This window comes from Leopardus geoffroyi, chromosome A1 (genome assembly GCF_018350155.1).
Source record: "Leopardus geoffroyi isolate Oge1 chromosome A1, O.geoffroyi_Oge1_pat1.0, whole genome shotgun sequence".
NCBI lineage: Eukaryota > Metazoa > Chordata > Mammalia > Carnivora > Felidae > Leopardus > Leopardus geoffroyi.
In genome coordinates this window covers 42,551,326-42,563,644 of record NC_059326.1, presented here as the reverse complement: position 1 = coordinate 42,563,644, position 12,319 = coordinate 42,551,326, and the positions used below count along the sequence as shown (strand labels likewise).

Below are 12,319 nucleotides of genomic sequence, written 5' to 3'. Positions count from 1 at the left end.
GCTTAATCTTAGAGATGTATATGGGTATATGTTCATATATTTTTATATAATTTGTGTATATATATATATATATATATATATATATATAAGAATATATGTATATTTAGGTAGATTGAGAATGATTGGGACATTAATTCTTTTATATTGTAAAACCTAATTATTGTTATTTATTAAATGTAATGAGCTACCTATCTACTATACAATCAAATTTTAATACATATTTTAATGCCAGCAATTGCTTTTGATATTCTTTGAAATAACATATCAGCTTTCAGTTTTAAATTTTTGAATAGAACCTTTGAAATTATTATTAATATTTTTATTAGCCTAAGCATCATAGGCTGAGGTCATCATTTTCATATAGTTGCTTTTGATATTTAAATATATTTCCTGGGGCGCCTGGGTGGCGCAGTCGGTTAAGCGTCCGACTTCAGCCAGGTCACGATCTCGCGGTCCGGGAGTTCGAGCCCCGCGTCAGGCTCTGGGCTGATGGCTCAGAGCCTGGAGCCTGTTTCCGATTCTGTGTCTCCCTCTCTCTCTGCCCCTCCCCCGTTCATGCTCTGTCTCTCTCTGTCCCAAAAATAAATAAACCTTGAAAAAAAAATAAATAAATATATTTCCTCTAGTAAAGCTTTAGTAAAGCACCTACTGAATCTTTTAAAGTGTACAAATAACCATTTACTCATATGAATATATTAAAAAATTCAGAATTCTCCAGTGCAAATGAATTGTTCTTTTACCTTTCTTTTTTTGGTTACTTTAAAATATATGTCAGAAGAAAAAGGGTGATTCTATAGTTTATTGACTAAGTATCTACTGATCGCCTTTATTATGGCGTGTATTTTTGCCAAGCGTCTTCTTTACGCATAATTTGATGTGTTTTGCATGCTGTACTTACAGCCTTCATTTCTAAGGTGACTAGGTTTTTTTTGGGGGGTGGGTGGGTGAAGGGGATAAAGCAGAGTTTTGTACGCCAAATGGGATTTAATAATATGCTGCAAATTCAAAAGAATTCTGGCAGAATTCCTGGTGTATAGTAGGAACTCAAATACTTTATGGCAAAATGAATTACGGAAGACACCTGATGACAGAGTTGTTGTTTTTATTAATGCATGTTAGCAATTATAATTTACATATATTTTTTCAAATAAAATTTCAGTTAATCTTGTTAGATAGCAAGATGTATGCTAAGGTGACTTTATTTTCATTACTTTTTCCTCACTATACTTGGAAGATAGAAAAAGGTATGTTTCCTATACAATGGGGAAAATAACTATTTTTTGTTTTGTTATACACAGTGCATACTTGATATTTAAAATACATATTTTTTTTACAGTCCAGAAAAGTCATCATCCACCTATTTGCCAGTTTGAGTATAAGTCTATATTTAATAAAATGGTATTCTACTTTTAAAGTATTGAAAGCAAATCCTGGTAACCTTTGGTTTTGATGAGCATGTGTTATTTTCTTTGCATCGTTACTTCATGTCTTACATATAAGAGTAAGAATGCTGAAATTAATCCATTTATGAATAGTAACTATTAATTGGCACAGTTAAGGGACTATTCCTAAATATATGGATTAAATGCATGCATGTTATTTTGTGCCTTTTAGCAATTACTTATTTTAGTCATTTCGGAAATGCACAATAGCCTCAAGCATATAAATGGTTATTAATATAACAAATATATTTGTTACTTTAAGTATTTCATTTTATAACCAGTAGTGCTTAAATGTTTTGTGTTCTGACTCCTTTGATTATCATTTAAAAGCTGTAGGCTCACTCTCCAGAAAAAAATCATATACCCACATATATTTTTTTTTAATTGCAAATCATTCAAAGTTTCCACAGATCCTGTGAAGCCCATCTATGAAATCTGCCAGGGACCTATGGCCCTGGGTAATAAACCAAATGCATATAAATTATTGGGCTCTCTATGCAACTCCTACTAAATATTCTTTGAAAATAGTTAAAGTATTTCAAATAAGAGAAATTTAATATTCTTAGCACAGTTTTTTAGAAAATGAACTTTTTGGGGAATAATTTCTCTTATGATAATGGAGAGAACCTAGAAATATTTGTCCTTCCTTATCTTGTACATACAATAGGAAAAATAAGATAGCACATTAAAAACCTACATTTTTCCATAGGAATGAGTACTTTGATCACATTAATAAAATGTTCTTCATCACATATATAATTGATGCTGTGAGCAGACATGCAAATAAGCAGCTAGACAGCCGAATGAAATAGGCAGCTTTAAATTTAAACTCTCTTTGATGTATGCAGTCCGAACTATTTGTTAAATTTGATTTCTTTTTTATATTTTGTCCATTATCCTTTTGCTGCTATAAGGTGCACAGACAGTCCCCATGGAGTGACATAACACAGGTGTAATTTCCTGTTCACCCTCACATTTCCAACCTAGATTTTGCCTGACATTTTCTTTCTTCTTACAAAGAAAATAATAACAACAATGTTTTTCTTTATTGCCCGTAGCCACATAAATTTATAAAGTAATTTCACATAAAATAGTGTGTTTGGACCCCACAAAAAGTGTACGAATTTGGTTTCTATCCTCGTTTCTGAGAAAATTAAAGCTCAGTGTCTGAGCCTTTTTCAAGGCCACACAGCTCCTGTGTGACTCAGCTAGGATTTTTTTTTTTTTCTTTTTAATCTTCCAACACTCATTCCAGGAGTCAGAATTGATTTGAAAAAGAGACAAAAGTATGTTAATGACAATGATATGAAACATTGTATAAGCATACATCAAAAATGTATTTGCCAAGAATTCATCTTTGAAAATATGTTCAAAACTTTAAGGTGTTTATTATAATATTTTAATAGTATTTGTCATATATATATGCAGAGAGACTTTTCACTGTACATTTTCACTATCTATAGTTTTCTCTAATTCCTGATCAGAGACATTTCAAAGTAGGTGAAATAGTTGTCGGTCTTTCTGTCTGTGTGTCTATTTCTCTGTCCCTTGTCGTTCCTCCCTCCCTCCCTCCCTTTCTTCCTTCTTTTCAAGTGTGTGAGTCTTCTGCCAGAATTGAAAGATAAATGTAGTTTCTCTCATCTTTCAGGGGTAAGATGTCCTGAATGAGAATTCTAACCAACACAAACTTACTTCCACGTCCTGAGTATGATTCTTTACCAGTCCGTTTCTTGAGGATGCATTTCTGTCCTTATTCCCCTCCAGTTACGATTCCTCTTCAGCTTGGGTGAACTGATGTTCTTACCAGAACTGCTATATGTAGTAATTATTATGCATTAAATACATTCCACACATTCTTTTATTCATGGATTTTTTTAACCCACAAAACAGCCCTATGAAGTCAATGTTACTCTTATCCTCATTTCACTGATGAGGAAACTTAAGCATCAAAGACACTAAGTAATGTATCCAAAAAGTTTGTTTCAACTTCATAACAAACTATTACAAGATTAAGTAGTAAATCACTTCAACTTTTCCTTTAAAAGTTAGCAATCCCTTTATTTTTTATGACTTTATTGAAGCACATTTTACATATCATATTGTTCACCATTTATAGTGAACAATTGCACAACTTTTAGTGGATTAGCAAGTTGTGCACACTATAACTCACTTTTAGAACATCTTTATCAGTTCAATGAGATCCCTGTGTCTATTTACTGTTGATCTCTTCCCCCCAACCTTCAGCCCCCAAACCTTGGCCCTAGGCAATCACTAATTTACTACCTATCTTTATAGATTTAGTACTGTGAAAATATAATAACATCTTCCTACATTCCCATGACCATGAATCATCCCCCACCCCCACAGCTTATCGAATTGGCCTCAATCCTTGTTATTAATTTACTGGGTGGGGCTGTACTTACTGCATTTTTATAAGCATTTTTTTGGCAGCGATTTGGATGTGGCTCTGATGACCTCCTGTTAGGAGATTCACACACAGAATTCACTTCATTTAAACTGGCAACTCTTCCTTGACCTATATCACACCATTGTAATTACTACTGGCTCTTGGTAGATATTCCCTCCTTTATATCAATCGTGTCTCTTCATTATGTTTTGGAGACATGTTAGTTTTTTTACTCTATTTCTACGTGTATTCTAACGGCAGAGTGGTTCCAACAGTGCGGTTTTGTCAGAAAAGTTACAGAACCATAAAAAACTATCAGTTCTCCCTCAGGAAGTTACATGAGCAGAAACAAACTACCAACAATTTCCTTGCAATTATTTACAGAGGTCATTAGAACAAAAAACTTCAAGTTTAAAGGATAATCAATCTAATAAAATAATAAATAGGAATATTAATATATTGGAGAAACAATGATAATATACATTACAAAACAGCAAACTATCCAATTATATCTGTTTTTATCTTAAGATATCATTCCTGGGTTTTGGTAGTAAATTTAATTCCTCAATTGTAATTTTTGAGCCAATATTTCAATGATTTTATTCTCTGGGCAAATAGTAAGCAGGTGGTAATATGAGGAGATGACCAGACACAGTCCGTAACAGGCCAATAGTTCACTGAAGATGCATCATCCCTATGAAGAATGAAGTACATAAAAATAATGGAGAGGAAAGTGAAGTTACAAAGCTTATTTTCATCTTCTGTGGTCAATATTAAATTTTTTGTCTTTGTCCCCTCTTTTCATTTGGAGCCAGTGAGTTTGCAAGTGTCTCAATGTTTGTGAAACAGAGAAATATTAAATGTATCAACATTTGTATCATGCTTATATGAGTGCAATAATCAATAAATTAATATGATTTGAAAGGGCTTATAATAGTACATGGGACATGGTGAACATCATAAAGTGATAAATAATATTGCTAAACAAAATAAAGTTTTCCTCTCAGTTTAACAACTTTTTATTTTGTTTTAACAGTATTCTGTCCAGTCAGTTTTTTAAAAAAGATTCATCTTGACTTGTATGAAAGAAAAAAATCTAAATAATCTAAATGTATAAAATTTGGAAGTCACATTGTTTTTTATTCCTGTATGTGTATGTGTAGCTTAAATATCACTGATACTGTTAATAATAGCCCTGTTTGTAGAATCAGATCTGATGTAACAGAAACATTTAAAACTAACTTCACTTCTATAGAAATATGGACAGAACTAGTAAAAGGATGTTGCCATGGGGATTATAAGAGACTTTCAAATTTGAAAAATTAAAAGAGCCTTTTTTTTTGAAACTCCTATAAACATAACTGTAGGCTTTTTTTTTTCCATCATTACTTGTAATTAGAGTTTTTCTTTTCTCACTTATAAGGAAGTGAACTAAGAATATATATCCAAGGTGACCTACAGTAATACAGATTTGCATGAGAGGTTCCTTATTTTTACGACTGATTTCTTTTGAAAACACTCATGTTTTGGACTTTAACAGATAAGTAATATAGTTGGGATTCAGATTCTCTTCTTAAGTCCATTCAACATCGGATCAGATTTGAGATATTGTGCTTTTATGCATTTACTTGTATCAGATGTAATGAAACTTGAATAGAGAAAAAATAGATAAATGACTACACAAAAGGAATTGTGTGAATGGAAGGGATAAAGTTATCAGGGAAGTGTGACAGAGGCTTTCTTTTTTCTTTTTCTCTGTGTGTGTGTGTGTGTGTGTGTGTGTGTGTGTGTGTTCAACATCCTGTGGCACACAGCATGATTCCTTATATATAACTGACCAAGAACTAAAGTTTCAAGGAAAAGGAAGATCTGATGACAGTAATCATTCTGGGTGGGATTAATTTATCAGATATCTTTATTTCACCAGGCTGAAGAATTTATCCTAGACATAGCTTGAATCTGGCATGACACTGGATGTATGTTTGATTATAACTAAATGAGAATTTCATTGGGTGTATGTGGGCACAGTAGTAATTTATTGTGCTATAATTAGGTTTCACGTGCAAATTTTCAGTTTATCTCCCCTAGTTTTTACAAAATTAAATTGAGTGTAAATGGACTGAGAAAGGAGCAATAGGAGGAAGAAACCCACAACAGAACTGGGGACAAAAAAAAAAGAATTGGGTAGAAGAGATGGTTCCTACTAAACAGTTTTCCCTTCTGGCTACTTGATGAAAGATACTAGAATTTTGCATACACACTTCTTATAACACATGGAAGTCATATATGCTTCTGGCAATAAATAGTTCAATGACCAAAGTGTTTAAATTGAATGGTTGCAAATGTTGCAGCTTTGTACACAAAAGTAAGGAAAGGACTATCCCTCACATAGGATATCTATATTATTTTAAATGACGTCTCCCAGGGAATCTGCTTTACTCACAATTAATTTTACTTTTCTGAGTTTAGCCACCAATGCTTATTCAGCTGTCCTTCCATTTTGTGAGAAAGTCCAGGACCCCTCTGATACATTTCTAACTCCACCCCTCTAGCTTTGAATTTATTGTCATTAAGTCACACTGGGTATGTGTGGAACCCAAGGATCCTAAAAGCGTTTTATAAAAGCACTTATAAATCTATGGATTTTATATAATAAGATTAGACAATATGTATGCAGCCAAAAGGTTCTGCAACCAACAGGTTCTGTAATTATGAGTGGGATGGTCAGGAAAACTTTACAGAAGAGATTGAAACTTAAGAAAGTGTCTCAAAGTTTAGGTTGGCAATCACATATTTGTTTGGTTTTTAGTCTTTTCATATCACTTTAATATTTATTCTCTCCATTACGCACAACAAATGGGTTTGGAAAGTCAGATACTTTTTTCCCCACATCTTACCACTGGTAAAATTAAGATTGAATGATGGACTGCATAGTGGAAGAAAAATATATATTATATTCTTAATAGATAATAAGAATTATATTAATTTCTTTTAAGTCTTCCAACAGTACTTCTAATTATAATTTGGTTTGCCCCAATTTTTACAAGTTAGAAATCCAAGAAGTGACTTTGGGTCACATGGAAACAGATAGTTCAATTCTAGTAAGAAGGCTTTGTTTCTGATTTGATTCAATTTTCTTTCTTTCATAAAGTTTCTTGAAGGACAATTAGTAGAGGAAAAAATAAAAAGGAGAATGCTCTGGGAGATGCCTGAGGCAGGGCCAGTAGAGGAGAGATAATAGCGTGCAGAAGTATATTAACAGTCTAGGTGGGGGTGCTGCTGGTTTGACCAGGCAGAGCCTTGTGTAGACAAGTGGTTAGAGGTGTGCCTGAAGTAGCATCTGGGGTTAAATTACAGGGAGCAACAATAATTCACCAGGTGTTTCCATTGTTTCCAGTGTTTTCAACCTGAAGGGTGGGGAAATGTTCCTAACATGTAAATTATATGTTGTTTTCTTTTACAATATTGGAAACAGTTCTGGCCAGCAGAACAATCCAAGATTGTGAGCAGGAGAGGACATGAACAAAGTGGTAGATTGTGGAGATGAACTCTTCAAAGTCATTCAAATACTTATCAAGTATTTATTGAGAACCTGCTATGTGCTAGAATCTGAGACAATAAAATAAGCAAGACATTCTCCCTGTTGTCAAGGAATTTCCATTTTTCAAGGCACATATATTTTCTGAGGAATTTACATTCTAGTCAGAGAAATAATAGTGGTTATATAATGTATGTACTAGGTATATTTAGGTATATATTTGTTTTGCTTCTGGAATTAGGACTTAGCAATAAAGATTAAAACCTCGAAGAGTGAATTATTTTCCAAAAAAAGGAGTATTTTCATAACATCCACCAAGTATTAGTGGTTATTAAAACATCAAAAATATATTTCATTGCTTTGAGAGACTCAGTCTTAAGAGATCATACGTGAGTAGAATACAGGTCAAGGCCTTGAGAACTTCTTGTACAATCATTTCACAGTATTTTTCAGTAGGATAGAAAATAGAAATTACCAGTGTGACATTGTTACCCCCATTTTCTACTTATCTATAAGAAGGTCAAATGAAAAATTAGCTTTCATTTGACATTTTTATTTTTATTTATTTTACTTTTTTCATTTAACATTTTTAAATATTACCAAGAAGAATCAAGAACTTGAGGGACATGGAACACTAAAAAAGCAATGTGTATTCTAAGAGAAAAATTAAGTTTTCTGCTATGTTTAAAATATATCATTCAAAATTACAGAAATTTTCAAATTATAAATAGTAAGACTAATCATATTTAAAAATTTTTGTTGAGGGGTGCCTGGGTGGCTCAGTCAGTTAAGCATCTGACTTCGGCTCAGGTCATGTTCTCTTGGTCTGTGGGTTCAAGCTCCACATTGGGCTCTGTGCTAACAGCTCGGAGCCTGGAGCCTGCTTCCGGTTCTGTGTCTCCCTCTCTGCCCCTACCCCACTGATGCTCTGTCGCTCTCTCTCTCTCTCTCAAGAATAAAACATTAAAAAAATTTTTAAATTGTTGACAAATCTATATTATTTAATGCATTTGAGCACTTATCCTATCTATAATTGCTAATTTTGCATGGACAGCTTTTTACTTGATTCTGACCATCCAGTGTGCTGGATTCAGCATTTTCAAAGTAGAAATCCAAAGTACCATCATGGAAACTACATTATTCAATTTGCTAGTTCGTCTTTCTCCAAAGGATACATTAATTACTCAATTTCCTCTAGATACTGAATTAATTATGGACACAACAAAATAAAACATTTCTTCCTAATTTAAGGTATTAAAGTCTTACTGACCTTAACATGAAGAAATCTGGGAGTTTCAAATTTGGGAAAAGTAAAAATTAGTTCTACTACCATTCATCATTAACTCATTAACTTAACAAACATTGATATTTTGATCACAAGTAGTGTCTTACTTTCTGCTGTCTTACTTTCTGTCTTACTTTCTGCTTACCTAATGTTTGCTGTATTAAAAATACCAGGCTTAGCACCATCATGCAGTAAAGCAGAGGACTGGATGTCAAAGGGCCTGGTGAGAGGAATTATGTAATATCTGTATACCTCAAGGTCTTTATCTACTGTACAATCAGAAATTTTGAGTAGAATTTCCAAGATTCTTTGGAAATTAAGATTCAGTGAGGACCTCTCCAAAACATTTTGAAGAGTGTAGGCCTTACAAAGCAATACTGACAAATAAGCTTTTAATTGATAAAGGTAAATATCAAAAACGGCAGAAATGTTTGACGTGCCTTTGTGGCAGTATTTAAAGTTGTATTAGTTGTGATCATTTTATTTTAGGAGTATTTGTTTCAGTGGATTAGTTTATATCCACTAATTGCATTTATAGAGATAAGTTAAAATATCATGATTTTCTTTTGAAGCTAAGTTACTTTTTCCTTGAAGTATTAGCTTAGTAACCTCTAAGATAAGTTCCTTATCTCCACCTGGAACATTTTCCCCCCAAGATTCTCATGTGGCTTTCTCTCTCACTTGATTCACATCTCTGTTCAATACTCCTCCAGTGCTGTTATTATTATCTTTGGTAATATTGCACATTTGTTTTTTATCTGTATGTATTTTTGTGACTGAGAAATAAGCTTTATGAGCCTTTTTCATAGCAAAGCTGTACCCCTATTGCTTAGATTTGCTTTGCTAGTCAGTAAAGTAGACCTTAGCTATAGGTGACAATTTAGTTAAAAGTGACAACATAAGAAAAGTATTTCCTTAGTCACAGTAGTCACATATCTGCTCTCAATAGTCAGATGTGGCTAGTGGCTACTATATTGGACAGTGCAGACATATTTCCATCATCCCACGAAGTATTGTGGTCAGCACTACAGTGATTGACATACGAAAGATACAAAATAAATGAGTGGTCGGGGCGCCTGGGTGGCGCAGTCGTTTAAGCGTCCGACTTCAGCCAGGTCACGATCTCGCGGTCCGTGAGTTCGAGCCCCGCGTCAGGCTATGGGCTGATGGCTCAGAGCCTGGAGCCTGTTTCCAATTCTGTGTCTCCCTCTCTCTCTGCCCCTCCCCCGTTCATGCTCTGTCTCTCTCTGTCCCAAAAATAAATAAACGTTGAAAAAAAAAATTTTTTTTTTAAATAAAAAAAAAATAAATGAGTGGTCAAAATGCAAATCCGAAAATCTAATGTTTGGAGTTAAAACCTATCATTTTCCGCTTTCTTTAGATGGAATTATTCCCAGGCCATGAAAGATATTATAAAAATGAAAAGGTGAGGCCTGTCTCCCAGACCCTTGTTTACCTGAAGAGTCAAAGATTTCCAAGGCCAATCACTAGTTTTTTCTTCTTTTGAAGTGTAATTCCAAGTATTTCATTTAAAGAGAAGATATATTTCTTTATAGATAAATAACTTACTGAGATTAGCAGAAAATTAATTTGTTAGGAAAATAGAATTAGTATTACCAGACATGATCACATGAGGAATTATACCTCCCTTGTGAATTATAACAGCATTATCCCCAAATAAGTAAAAAATAAAAATCCCCAAACCTTTATCTTTAAAAACTACACTTGTTTCACATTAGTAGGTTTAATAAAAATTTAGACAACATTAAGATAGGAATGGGAGGGTGAGTATTTATGACAGCAAATAATCTCTTTTATAATAATACTAGTATAGGGTTGCTATGTAACAAAGTAATGACTAAAGCCAGTAAATTATTATCAACAAAACTGTTATCACTAAAATAGTAATCTCACATAAATGCATAGAAATTGGTGGGGTAAGAATAATGCAGATTTTTTCCATTTCTGTTTAAAATTCAACTTTATTAGTAAATTATAACATATAAACTGGTTTGTTTTAATACTGAAAATGTCTTATAAAATATTTATGGTTAGATTTTACTCTTGAAATGGACTTGCTCATCTGAAGAACATGGGCTTTGAAATTGCTGTACTGTGGATACAGCTGCATTTTCTCTTAGCCTGTATCAATAAAATAAAAATAGATGTGATTTCTAAATTTTATTACCATTTATAGGCATAGACATGTGACAACATTTATGATTATACCTATTTATATATGAGATCATATAAAATCTATAATGTAGCTTCAGAATATGTTTTGATCAGTTGTCCATTATATAAACAGAATTTATAGATATACCACTTAAAGGTGTTATAAGGTCTTCTGCTGGAAATAGAAACTATATCTAAGAAAACCCATTATCTAATCTTCACAGTTTATAGCAGACCATACTGTGTAAATCAAATCCATCTGTGGACACTTTGGTGCACATTTCTATACGCTGCCTTTCCTCTATCCCCAGAGATTCAACAAGACTCAGGGAAAGACAGTTATGATTGTTTTCAGTTACTGAAGAAAGCGGCTTTTATATTTACGGGGAGGATCATAGAGGCATCGTGCAACCTGGAGAGCTCCCTTGGCTCCAGGTTGTAAGTCGTTGGGGTGTGTTTGTTCTTTTGTTTGTCTTTCAGGGCTGCATGGAACAGCATGACCATCATGTTCAGCTTTGATGCCTGTGGGAGAGATAGGTTAGATATAAAACACAGTACAGAGGAAGACAGATGCTTGCTGCATTTGTATTGAAAAGTTTAGAGGAAAACGTTAAAAGCATTTGGGTTCACCTAAGTTGAAACAAACAAACAAACAAACAAACAAACATGAACAAATGAAAATACTTATAAATTGCTGGTCAAATTATCAGTGGTTCCTCTCTTTTAATTATAGCATAGGCCATAAAAAATGGCCTTAGTATTTCAGTTTTTGCTTTACAATACCATTTTATGTGCAGGCTTATCAGCCCAAGAATTTACCGTGTCCGAATTTGATGTTTTTATTCATTTTGGGGTTATACTGAACCCATATGGTAAGAAATAAACATTACTATATCTAACTATTGTTATGCATTAATTAAAGTTATTCTCCATTTGATCTTTGATCAGATCTTTCACTTTCCCTTTCCTCTCTTCTTCCTAATCTCTTCTCCTTGTGGTAAATCATTACAACTTAACTAATTCTATTTAAGGTCTTGCTACTAAAAATGCAATCCACCCATGAACCAGAAACATCTGCATTACCTTAGAGCTTGTTTGAAATGCAGAATCCCCATTCCTACTGAACCAGAGTCTGCATTTCAGCAGGATTTCCAAGTGATCTGAATGAATATTAAAGTTTGCAAAGTAATATTTTAGTGTATACATTATATTACAGTGGATATTTCCCAATCCTGTGTAAATTTTTGATGCCTGAAATGAAATTATACTTATCTATTATATAAAACCATCAAGACATGAATTTTTAACTTCACTGTTCCTCGACATACTCAAAGGTTCAGTCCACATAAATTATTTTAACATTATACTTATCCATCAGGATCCATATTGTTGGGTATATGCTCTTAGGATTCAAGCGTGTGAAGTATAATTCATTCCAACAACAGATCATTTCATGTTTATTGGTACCTTAT

General features: G+C 33.3%; 1 protein-coding gene and 1 long non-coding RNA gene across 11 annotated transcripts in view; one reads left to right on the top strand and one right to left on the bottom strand.

Annotated features, from left to right (window-relative positions):
* The window catches only part of PCDH9 (protocadherin 9), a 929,325-nt gene that overhangs the window by 30,334 nt on the left and 886,672 nt on the right, over positions 1–12,319 (top strand). The gene's annotated exons all lie outside the window — the stretch shown is intronic.
* The window catches only part of LOC123598469, a 131,746-nt gene continuing 130,608 nt past the window's right edge, over positions 11,182–12,319 (bottom strand). Inside the window, exon 3 of the long non-coding RNA XR_006712619.1 lies at positions 11,182–11,369. This is a non-coding gene — a long non-coding RNA (uncharacterized LOC123598469). The remainder of the gene's footprint in view (positions 11,370–12,319) is intronic.